Source organism: Lolium perenne, chromosome 3 (assembly GCF_019359855.2).
Source record: "Lolium perenne isolate Kyuss_39 chromosome 3, Kyuss_2.0, whole genome shotgun sequence".
NCBI lineage: Eukaryota > Viridiplantae > Streptophyta > Magnoliopsida > Poales > Poaceae > Lolium > Lolium perenne.
Window position 1 is genome coordinate 23,950,574 of NC_067246.2, and position 12,988 is coordinate 23,963,561.

General features: G+C 42.8%; 1 long non-coding RNA gene across 1 annotated transcript; it reads left to right on the forward strand.

Moving 5' to 3' along the window:
• The first annotated feature begins 387 nt into the window (after positions 1-387).
• On the forward strand, positions 388-954 carry LOC127340952 (uncharacterized). Its single transcript, XR_007875074.1, has 2 exons — positions 388-637; positions 677-954. It is a non-coding gene; the product is annotated as an uncharacterized lncRNA (long non-coding RNA).
• The last annotated feature ends 12,034 nt before the right edge of the window (positions 955-12,988 follow it).

Consider the following 12,988-nt stretch of genomic DNA (forward strand, 5'->3'; position numbering starts at 1 on the left):
TGGTGCCACAAAATAAATAGCAACTATAATGCCAAAGATGACAAAATAAATAACAACCATATTGCACATAAAATGATTTTAGTTCAGGTTCAAATAATCATTTAGTTGTTCCAGGTTCTTAAATAGATAATACATTTTTGACAATTGGGTTATTTTTAATAAATAGCACGATTCTTTAACAGTTTGGCGATTGTAATGATTTAACCGGAAATGCATCTATTCTTTCAATCATCATTTGCAAAGGTGCAGGGCAATACAAAGGCCACAAATGGTGCGTCTTTCTTACCTGTGCCCAGCTTTGCATCCAATCGCCAAACTGTCAAATGAAAAAGATGATAGAACCACATGAGTGCTCATCTTGGTAAAAAAGAGAAAGATGGTCCAAGCTTCAAATGCCTTATTTGGAAAATAAAAAAAGTGTTGCTCGTCTTCATTAGAAATATGGTTCTAACTAAAATATGTGAAAATTATGAAAGAAAGGAAATCACATTAATAATTTGATAGAAGAAATCACTATGGGATCCATAGTTAGGATTGCTGGAAAAGTACAGATGAATATTTATCATTCCATCAATGAGGAGCCTTTTTTACTGTACATGGTATGAAGCATGTAATTCAAAGAGATTGAATGAAAGAGGTTGGACAAACAACAGCAATATAATCTGAGCATACAAAGGATGTATGACTGATGTTCCAAACATAATTAATCTTCTAGTAGTGCAAAATCATTCGGCTTACTCTATCTGACAGAATTAAAATATTTTGTTATGGCAGCAGATGCTAGGTCAATTATCACTGTTAAAAGGAAAGAGGACTGTACCATCACAGGTGAAGCAAGTAGGTTGATGCCGAAAAAAGCATGGCTGTAATACAATCCAAACTGATGTATTATACATTTGTTACTGCATAAGATACTGCTAATTATACTACATGTGGAGAGGCTTCAGTTTGATACGTGAAGTTGTCTGCGCTTACCTGTGATATAAAAATTCGCATCCAGTCTTTCTAGAACTTTAGTTATTCAAAGATATATCTATTTGGCAAGATGCAAACACAGGACATGAAAATTTTAGTAAATGGACCACCGTGGCTTAATAAATTTGTAGGGAGAATGAATATGATAACCACAATGGATGTATCAGGATACAACTTCCCTATCACTAATCCCATCCGTATACAGGTAATAATCCACTTTACGGGTTTAATTACCTTGAATCAGGCATGGATGCAGACCAAGCATGGCTGGAAATCAGATCCAGGTTGGGAATGGCTTGGCCAAACATCTCCAAAGCTGCACCGTCATCCTCAAAAGAGGATGCCTCAAGGGCCGCGGAAACACACGAGATGGCGACTCCATGGAAGCCGGTGGAGGCCGTGGCGCCGTCCTTGTCGCACACCTCCCCGCAAATCAATGACAACCTCGTCACTACCGCGACGGCCTCCGAAGAACCCAGGCAGGCAAACTCGATTCAAGCCTTCAAATAGGGTGTGTGCGGTGCCTCGGGCAGGTTGAGGCGATGATGTTGTGGATCAAGGGGGCGGTGGAGACGGAGATCAAAGGGGCGCCGATGGAGATGGGGATCTAGAGAGCGGGCAGGGTAAGGCGATGGTGTTGGGGATCAAGGGGGCGGCGGTGGAGACGGAGATCAAAGGGGCGACAATGGTGTTGGGGATAAAGGGGACGCCGGTGGAGACGGGGATCCAGGGGGCGCCGGTGGAGACGGGGATCCAGAGGGGGAGCCGGCGGTGTTGGTGGTCAGGGGTGCGCAGGTGAACCTCTCTGCCTCCATGGTTAGAGATAGGGGAGCAAATAGGGTTAGTTGGGTTTAGTTGGGCCTGGCCCAGTTTTAGCTGTGCGTGCGGGGCGAGCGCAAGGGAGCGACGAAGGACGACCAGATGTTGGACGAAGAAACTCTTTGACGTATTGGTGTGTTGGCAGAATAAGGAACACATTCCTCCTTTTTAAGTAGTGTAGATTAAGTAGTGTAGATTATCGCCGTTGTTCGTCGAGTAGGGAGCATCAACGGGGTGACCCATCCCGCGCCCGCGCATCCGGATGGGTTTAGCCGGACAAAAATACGGCCAAACGCGGGGACGCACCGCAAAAGCGGACGGCCGCAGCGTCCGGAACGACGCAAACCCGGCCCAGGCCGCAGATGGTACGCGGCGTCCTCGCATGTCCGCCTGGTCCGCGTGACTGGCCCAGCTATTGGTGCCCCAGTCCTATTAAATGTGAACTGGGGGAGGGGGACTGTTCCTATCCAGTCTCCACTCTCCACTCCGGCCACACGCACGCGTGGGCTCGAGCTTCCGCGCCGTCATGGCCCCGAAGCGCGAGTTTCTCCCGTCGACGAACGACCACGAGGCCGGCAGCAGCCGGCCAGTCGCGTCGGCGGCGTTCGCCATGGGGCCGCCGGCTATCCCAGACGCGACCAGATCTACGTCACCGTTGCGGTGGCGCAGATGTTCTGGGACGCCGGCGTCCCAATGCCGTGGGGGACGTGCACCTCCCCCACGGCTGGCACCTGAGCCCAGATCGGGTTCCGGTGCCGCCCATCTCAGCGTTCGGCCGCGCCCGTGTCGCGGAGATCCGGAGGCGCCGCGCGCTGCTGCCGGCGGACCTCCAGGAGGACCCCGCGTACGGCGACGCAAGTCCCAACTGGGACTTGTGGTTCGAGGTGGAGCACGATGCGCGCCGGCACACGTGCTTCACGTCGACAACGGCGCGGCCTCGCGCGCAGCCGTGCACACCTGCAAGGCGGGCAGGCCACCGCCCCGGCGGCCTGTACATCGACGAGCCCCAGCCCCAGCAGCAGGAGGACGCGGAAGCCCCGGAGCTGCAGGCGGCGCTCGCGGCGTCCCGCGAGCAGTGCGACCTCGACGAGCTGGCCAAATGGCCGCACCTCGCTGAGACGTTGCGCGCCTCCGCCCTGGCGGAGAAGGCCAGAAAGGCCCAGGAGAACGCCCAGGCGGAGGCGTGGGCCTTCCTCGAGATGGCGCGCCGGCAGGAGGAGGACACGCTCCAGGTGGCGCTCCGGGAGGAGGAGGAGCGTCGTGCCGCGCTTCTGGCGGAGGAGGAGGAGCAGCTCCGCGCGGAGGGCACGATTGCGCAGGCCGGCGAGCCCGCCGAACCCGCACTCCGCCTGGGAAAGGGCGCAGTGGTCGCCCTGGCCGGAGTCCCCGGCGCCCTCCGGCGTTTTGAACCGGAACAGCGCTTCGCCGCTGATACGTCCATTTTGCATCACTATTTTATATCATAATTTACTGTTATTCATTGATATATTTCATATTTAGAGATGATACTTATGTTATTTCACCTATTTTGCATGTTTCATGATTATTGGAGAATCACTCACCGGAGTCGGGATTCTACTGGAAAAAGCACCGTCAGGATACAGTATTTCTGAAGATCAACAATTGACGGAAAATATACCGAAGATCTTATTTTCGCAGAAGACGGAGCCAGCCAAAAGGGGAGGCCGAGGAGGGCCGCCATGGGCCCTCCCCATAGGCCGGCGCGGGCCTCACCCTGGCAGCGCCGCCATGTGGTGAGGGGGCCCATGACCCCCCTCGGCCGTCTCTCCTTCGCGAACTTCATCTACCCGAAAACCTAAGGTGCGGAGAATAATCGAGAATAGACACAGCCGCCTCTGCGGGGAGGAAAACACCAGAGAGAAAAGAGCTCTCCGGTAGGCTGAAATCCGCCGGGGAAATTCCCTCCCGGAGGGGGAAATCGTCGCCATCGTCACCGTCATCGAGCCGGACTTCATTGGGATCATCATCACCCTCATCTCCATCACCGTCACCGTCATCTCCACCGCTACACCTCGTCTCCACTGTAACATCTAGGGTTGAATCTTGATTATTTCATAGGGGAAACTCTCCTAGTATTGATTACTCCTTGTTATTGATGCTATTGAGTGAAACCGTTGAATTAAGGTTTATGTTCAGATTGTTATCCATCATCATATCACCTCTGATCATGTTCCATATGATGTCTTGTGAGTAGTTCGTTTAGTTCTTGAGGACATGGGTGAAGTCTAAATGTTAGTAGTGAACTATGTTGAGTAATATTTAATGGTTTGATATTTAAGTTGTGGTGTTATTCTTCTAGTACTGTCATGTGAACGTCGACTACATGATACATCACTTTTATGGGCCTAGGGGAATGCATCTTGTATTCGTTTGCTAATTGTGGTGTTGCCGGAGTGACAGCAACCTGAACCCCCGTTGGTATATCGATGCAGGAGGGATAGCAGGATCTCAGAGTTTAAGGCTGTGGTTAGATTTATCTTAATTACTTTCTTGTATTTGCGGATGCTTGCAAGGGGTATAATCACAAGTATGTATTAGTCCTAGGAAGGGCGGTGCATTAGCATAGGTTCACCCACACAACACTTATCAAAACAATGAAGATTAATCAACTATATGAAGCGAAAGCATTAGACTAAATTCTCGTGTGTCCTCAAGAACGTTTGGTCATCATAAGTAAACAAACCGGCTTGTCCTTTGTGCGAAAAGGATTGGGCCACTCGCTGCAATTATTACTCTCGCATTTTACTTACTTGTACTTTATTTATCTGCTATATCAAAACCCCCTGAATACTTGTCTGTGAGCATTTACAGTGAATCCTTCATCGAAACTGCTTGTCAACACCTTCTGCTCCTCGTTGGGTTCGACACTCTTATTTATCGAAAGTAGTACGATACACCTCCTATACTTGTGGGTCATCAAGACTATTTTCTGGCGCCGTTGCCGGGGAGTGAAGCGCTATTGGTAAGTGGAATTGGTAAGGAAAACTTTTACTGTACGTGCTGATTTTATTTCTGCCTGCTGCTATAATTCATTATGGAGAGGTCTTCTCTTGAATTCCTATTTGGAAAATCTACTACTACTGCAAAGGTAGTGGATGAAGCGACAGGTGAGAAAGAGGTTCCATACAAAATATCTATGAAAATTATTGAACGTGTTGTGGATAACCGCTATGAAGGGGATGGAACTGTCCATCCTGGAGATCATTTACTATTTTTACATGAATTATGCGGGTTATTCAAGTGTGTAGGTATTGCTATGGATGAAGTTAGGAAGAAACTATTCTCTATATCACTGTCTGGTAAAGCGGCGCATTGGTACAAATTGCTGAAGAATGGGGATTCTCTTGATTGGAAGGATATTGTGCCTCTATTTTATTCTAAATTCTATCCTCCAAGTGAAATTCACAAAGACCGAAACCGCATATATAATTTCTGGCCTCATGATGGAGAGAGTATTGCCCAAGCATGGGGGAGGTTGAAGTCTTTAATGCTCAATGCCCCATTCATGAGCTTCCTGGTAATATCATCATTGATAATTTCTATGCAAGACTTTCTTTTCAAGATAAAACCTTGCTCGATACTGCTTGTTCTGGATCATTCACTCACAACAAAGAAGAGTTTAAATGGGACCTTCTTGATCGGATTCAGGATAATACCGAAGGATGGGAGAACGACAAAGATAGAGAGTCAGGTATAAATTATGATTATGAATGCATTGAAACTTTTATGGATACTGATAAATTTCGTAATATGAGTGCTACTTATGGTCTTGATTCTCAAGTTGTTGCAAATTTTTATAAAGCTTTTGCCTCTCATTTTGAATTGCCTAGGAAGAATTTTTATAAGTATCATGAACCTTACAAAGATAAAACTGATTCACCTATAGGTAAATGTATTGAAATTAAAACTGTTGATCATATTCTTCCTGAAGCTTATATTAAAAAACTCCTTTTCCTGCTAAAATGAAGGAGTATTCTGTTATAACTAGTGTGGTTAATAAAAGTGTAAAGAAACCTATAGAACCCGAATAGCAAATAAAGGTTGAACCTGCTATTGCAATAGTTAAGATCTTGTGACTGAAAACGTAGAGGATGGTCATATTATTTTCTGTGAAGATGCTTCTAATATTGTTTCACATCCTAATAAGTCTAGGAAGGCCAGTGTTCCTATGCTCTCTGTTAGAATTGGTGATCATTGTTATTATGGTTTACGCGATATTGGTGCAAGTATTAGTGCCATTCCTTATGAGCTTTACACAGAAATCATGCATGCAATTGGTTCTTGTGAAATTGAAGATATTGATGTGGTTATTCGGCTAGCTAATAGAGAAACTATCTCTCCTATTGGTATTGTTCGAGATGTGGAAGTTCTATGTGGTAAGATTAAATATCCTGCTGACTTTTTGGTAGTTGGTTCTGCTGCTAGTAAGTCTTGTCCTATCATTTTTGGTAGAACTTTTCTAAATACTTGTGGAGCTGTTATAGATTGCAAGAAGGAGAAAATTGTAACTAAATTTGCTGGTGAATCTTATGAGTTTAATTTCTCTAAATTTGCCAAAACTCCTTATAAAGCTGATTTGCCTAATAATGATTTTAGAGTTGAACAATGTGCATCTATTGCTCTTGCTCCTAATAATCCTTTGCAGCAACATTTGGAGGATAGTGAGAGTGAAGTCTTTAGGGAAGAAAGGAATGAGCTTGATGAAATTTTCCTTCGTCAACCTATTCTTAAACATGATTTACCGGTTGAAGATCTAGGTACAACACCACCACCAAAGGAAGATCCTGTCTTTGATTTAAAACCGTTGCCTGATAATCTTAAGTATGCTCATATCGATGATATGAAAATATATCATGTTATTATTAGTTCTAAGCTTTCAGATTTTGAGGAAGAAAGGTTATTGGAAATATTGAAGAAACACCGAGGAGCTATTGGCTACACTCTGGATGACTTGAAGGGAATTTCTCCCTCTATTTGCCAACATGCCATCAATATGGAAGATGATGCAAAGCTTGTTTTTGAACATCAGCGTCGTCTAATTCCTAAGATGGAGGATGTGGTAAGGAATGAGGTATTATAACTTCTTGAAGCTGGTATTATATATCCTATTGCTGATAGTAGATGGGTTAGCCCTGTGCATTGTGTTCCTAAGAAAGGAGGAATAACTGTTGTACCTAATGATAATGATGAGCTCATCCCTCAAAGAGTAGTTGTAGGGTATAGAATGTGCATTGATTGTCGAAAAATTAATAAAGTTACTAAGAAAGATCATTACCCTTTACCTTTTATTGATCAAATGTTAGAAAGGTTATCTAAAAATACTCATTTTTGCTTTCTTGATGGTTATTCTGGGTTTTCACAAATTGCTGTTAAAACTAAAGATCAAGAGAAAACCACTTTCACTTGTCCCTATGGAACTTTTGCTTATAGGCGTATTCCTTTTGGTTTATGTAATGCTCCTGCTACTTTTCAAAGATGCATGTCTGCTATTTTTCATGGCTTTTGTGAAAAGATTGTAGAGGTGTTCATGGATGATTTTTCTGTCTATGGGAATTCTTTTGATAATTGCCTGCGAAACCTTGATAAAGTTTTGCAGAGATGTGAAGAAACTAACCTTGTTCTTAATTGGGAGAAATGTCACTTTATGGTTAATGAAGGAATTGTATTTGGGACATAAAATTTCCGAGAGAGGTATTGAAGTTGATAGAGCTAAAGTTGAAGCAATTGAGAAGATGCCCTATCCTAGGGATGTTAAAGGTATTCGTAGTGTTCTTGGTCATGCTGGCTTTTATATGAGATTTATTAAAGATTTCTCTAAGATTTCAAAACCTCTTACTAATCTTCTTCAAAAAGATGTACCTTTTGTTTTTGACGATGATTGTAAGGAAGCTTTTGAAACTCTAAAGAAAGCCTTGACAACTGCTCCTGTAGTTGAACCTCCTGATTGGAATTTACCTTTTGAAATTATGTGTGATGCTAGTGATTTTGCTGTGGGTGCTGTTCTTGGACAGCGAGTGGATAAAAAATTGAATGTTATTCATTATGCTAGTAAAACTCTTGATGCTGCTCAAAGGAATTATGCTACAACTGAAAAAGAATTATTAGCTGTGGTTTTTGCTTGTGACAAGTTTAGACCTTATATTGTTGATTCAAAAGTCACAATTCATACTGATCATGCTGCAATTAGGTACCTTATGGAAAACAAAGATGCTAAGCCAAGGCTTATTAGATGGGTGCTTCTTTTGCAAGAATTTGATTTGCATATTATAGATAGGAAAGGTGCTGATAATCCTGTTGCTGATAATTTATCTAGATTGGAAAATATTGCTTATGATCCTGTTCCTGTTAATGATAGTTTTCCAAATGAACAATTGGCTGTAATAAAGGTGAGCTCGCGAGATAGTCCTTGGTATGCTGATTATGCTAACTTTATTGTTTCCAAGTACTTGCCTCCGACCTTTTCAAATTTCAAAGAAAGGAGGAAATTCTTTTATGACTTGAGGCATTATTTCTGGGATGACCCACACTTATATAAAGAAGGAGTGGATGGTATTATGCGAAGATGTGTTCCTGAATATGAACAACAAGAGATATTGAGTAAGTGTCATGGTAGTGTTTATGGAGGACATCACGCCGGAGATAGAACCGCGCAAAAGGTTCTACAGTCAGGTTTTTATTGTCCAACTCTCTTTAAAGATGCAAGAAAGTTTATTTTATCTTGTGATGAATGTCAAAGGGTTGGTAATATCTCCAGACGCAATGAAATGCCTATGAATTATACTCTTGTTATTGAGCCATTTGATTGTTGGGGATTTGACTTCATGGGTCCTTTCCCTTCTTCAGAAGGTAACACTCATATACTTGTCGATGTTGATTATGTTACTAAATGGGTGGAAGCCATACCCACAAAAAGTGTTGATGGTGAGACCTCTTTAAGAATGCTTTTAGATATTATTTTCCCTACATTTGGAGTTCCTAGATATCTTATGACTGATGGAGGTTCTCATTTTATTCATGGTGGTTTTAGAAAAAATCTTGCTAAATATGGTATTAATCATAGGATTGCTTCCGCTTATCATCCTCAAACTAGTGGGCAAGTAGAATTATCAAATAGAGAAATTAAATCTATCTTGCAAAAGACTGTTAATAAATCTAGAAAAAATTGGGCTAGTAAGTTGAAGGAAGCACTATGGGCTTATAGAACTGCTTATAAAAATCCTATGGGTATGTCTCCTTATAAAATGGTTTATGGAAAAGCTTGTCATTTACCTCTAGAACTAGAGCACAAAGCTTATTGGGCTGTAAGAGAACTTAATAAAGATCCTAAACTTGCCGGTAAGAAAAGATTGCTACAATTGAGTTCTTTAGATGAATGGAGAAGTGAAGCTTATGAAAATGCTAAACTTTTTAAGGAGAAAGTTAAGAAATGGCACGATAGAAGAATTATCAAAAGAGAATTTAATGTTGGAGATAAAGTCCTATTTTATCGGTCTCGTCTTAGATTTTTTGCAGGGAAATTACTCTCAAAATGGGAAGGACCATATGTCATTGTGGCGGTGTATCATTCGGGGGAAATTAAAATTGGTTCTATGAACGGTGATTTCACACAAGTGGTGAATGGACAAAGACTCAAACATTATATTTCTGGAGATTTTTATAATGAAGATGTTGATGTTATTCGAGTGGTGACTCCGGAAGCTTTCATCAAAGATCAAATTGACAGTTCTGCAGAGTTCGACTTTGAATAGGTAACAGTTCTAGTAATAAAAAGTCCGTGTTTAACTTTCCGAACAATGTTTTTGCTATTTTTGGAAAATATGAAAAATGACGAGATCGAAACGGAGTGGAGGAGACGCACGAGGGCGTGCCCCCATAGGCCGGCGCGGGCCCCACCCTGGCCGCGCCGCCCTATGAGGACGGCCCCTCGGAGTCCCTCTCCCACTCCGGTTCGACCTGGTACTTTCCTTTTGTCGTGAATTTTTTTTCTATATAATCCCTCGGACCCCTGGTGGTCCGTATATCATTTTCTCGTCGTGTTTTGTTTCGAGCTGTTTTCTGCCAGATACTGTTTTTGGATCTAGAGCAACCATATCTTCGTCGGGAACTCCGAAGGACAGTTTCTTTGAGGACGTCGTCAACCCGTACATGAACGAGCTGAAGATGCACCCCAAGGAATTGTTGCTCGTAGATGGAGAGTTGCAGATCAAAGATGTCCGGGGTCCTAAAGGAGAAGGAAGTTTGGAGGACAGGATGGAGAAACTAGAACAAGAGGTCTTCAACTACAAGAAGATGGCTGAGCGTGAAGTGGACATCTTCCAAAAAATGTGTCTGAACTTATTGATGGGCACAAGAAGGAGACTGCAAAGCCGTGGGATGATATCCTCTCGCTTCACGACACCACCAACAAACTCCAAGCTCAACTCTATGATGTTCAGAATCAAAACTGTGAGTATGAAAACAGGTTTAAACACATAAGCTATGCTGCTAGTTTCAGGATTCCTGAGACCAAGATGTCGTTTGTTGATGGAGAGCCTCTTCCTTGGAAGTCTGATGATGGGAAGAATTCACCACCACCACCGAAGGATTAATTCATCATTGGTATTGGCACCCCCTTGGTTTGTTCCAAGCTTGGGGGGAGTGCCGCGGTATCACATCATCACTATCTTTTACCTTTTTACTATCAAGTAGTGTCATATCATGAGTAGGGAAGTTATCATATAAGATGGTTGCAGTGTGGAAGTATCTCTCTTTTAGTTGGTTATCTATGTATACCGTGGTGTGAGTTATCGTTATGGATATTAACGAGAAGTTTTATCATTTACATACTGCACACCTTATTTTAGTTTGCAATCTCTGTTATGAGATTGATCTTGTTGTTAGTATTGGTATCACTTTGGGAGCATTGAGTAAATTTATTTGGTTTCGGCAAACTTAGCATTGGTCAATAGCAACAACACTTTGAGGTTTAAGTAGAAAAGAGGAAATACATGTAGATATGTTATGTCATTATCTTTCTTTCTTGTTAGCTATTAGCTTAGTATTCTGAAGTTAAAATTGTCTGTACTTACAAGGAATATACATGATTGTTTCTATCACATGTATATTTGTTGTTTCCCTCAACTCTTATGCTTGCTAATCAACCTTGCTAGCCAAAGACCTGTACTGAGAGGTAATGCTTCTCGTGCATCCAAACCCTTAAACCAAACCTATCCCATCAGTGTCCACCATAACTGCCTACTATGTGGTATTTCCCTGCCATTTCAAGTAAATACTTCATGTGCTACCTTTAAACAATTCAAAAGTTATTATCCTTTATTTGTGCCAATGTTTTATAGCTCATGAGGAAGTATGTGGTGTTGTATCTTTCAATCTTGTTGGGCGGATTTTCACCAATGGACTAGTGGCTACATCCGCTTAACCAATAATTTTGCAAAAAGAGCTGGCAACGGGGTTCCCAGCCCCAATTAATTAACTTTCATTAATAATTCTCTTCACATGTTTTGCCCTGATTCATCAGTAAGCAACTTAATTTTGCAAATAGACACTCCTTCATGGTATGTGAATGTTGGAAGGCACCCGAGGATTCGGTTAGCCATGGCTTGTGTAAGCAAAAGGTTGGGAGGATTGTCATCCATGAATAAAAACTAAAGTACATGTGTAAATAAAAGAGAAGAGGGATGATCTACCTTGCTGGTAGAGATAACGTCCTTCATGGGAGCCGCTCTTTGAAAGTCTGTTGGCAAGGGGGTTAGAGTACCCACTACCATTCGTTGACAACAACAAACACCTCTCAAAACTTTACTTTTATGCCCTCTATATGATTTCAAAACTTAAAAAGCTCTAGCACATGATTTAATCCCTGCTTCCCTCCGCGAAGGGCTTATCTTTTACTTTATGTTGAGTCAGTAAACCTATTTCCCTCTATCTTAAGCAAGCAATTGAGTTGTTGTGATCCAACCATTTATATTGTGATCTGTTTAATCATGCCTTATTCTTCCTTGTTTAGTACAAGTTTTATCCGAATGAATATGGCTTTGAAGGTTATCAATGATTATGAGGAGATTATTATGATTGAGCATGTAAGTTTTGCCATATAAGCTTTAATATAAGAGCTTGATACGTCTCCAACATATCTATAATTTCTGATGTTCCATGCTTGTTTTATGACAATACCGACATGTTTTGTTCACACTTTATGTCATATTTATGCATTTTCTGGAACTAACCTATTGACGAGATGCCGAAAGGCCAGTTGCTGTTTTCTGCTGTTTTTGGTTCCAGAAAGGCTGTTCGGGCAATATTCTCGGAATTGGACGAAATCAACGCCAAACCTCCTATTTTTCCCGGAAGGCTCCAGAACACCGAAGAAGAGTCGGAGAGGGGCCAGGGGGCCACCACACCATAAGGCGGCGCGGGCCAGACCCTGGCCGCGCCGGCCTAGGGTGAGGCCACCCTATCAGCCCTCCTGCGCTGCCTCTTCGCCTATATAACCCCTTTCGACCTAAAAACGCAGTACCAATTGACGAAACTCCAGAAAGACTCCAGGGGCGCCGCCACCGTCGTGAAACTCCAATTCGGGGACGAACTCTCTTGTTCGGCACCCTGCGGGACGGGGAATTGCCCCCGAGTCATCTCCACCGCCGTCTCCACCGCCATCTTCACCGCCATCGCTGTCTCCATGATGAGGAGGGAGTAATTCACCCCGAATTTGAGGGCTCATTTGTAGCTATGTGGTTAATCTCTCTCCCATGTACCTCAATACAATAATCTCATGAGCTGCTTTACATGATTGAGATTCATATGAGTTTTGTATCACAATTCATCTATGTGCTACTCTAGTGATGTTATTAAAGTAGTCTATTCCTCCTCCATGATGTAATGTTGGCAGTGTGTGCATCATGAAGTACTTGGTTTATGCTATGATTGTGATCTCTTGTAGATTATGAAGTTAACTATTACTATGATGGTATTGATGCGATCTATTCCTCCTTTCATAGTGTGAAGGTTACGGTGTGCATGCTATGTTAGTACTTGGTTTGGTTGTGTTGATCTATCTTGCACTCTAAGGTTATTTAAATATGAACATTGAATGTGGAGCTTGTTAACTCCGGCATTGAGGGTTCGTGTAATCCTACGCAATGGTGTTCATCATCCAACAAGAGTGTAGAGTATG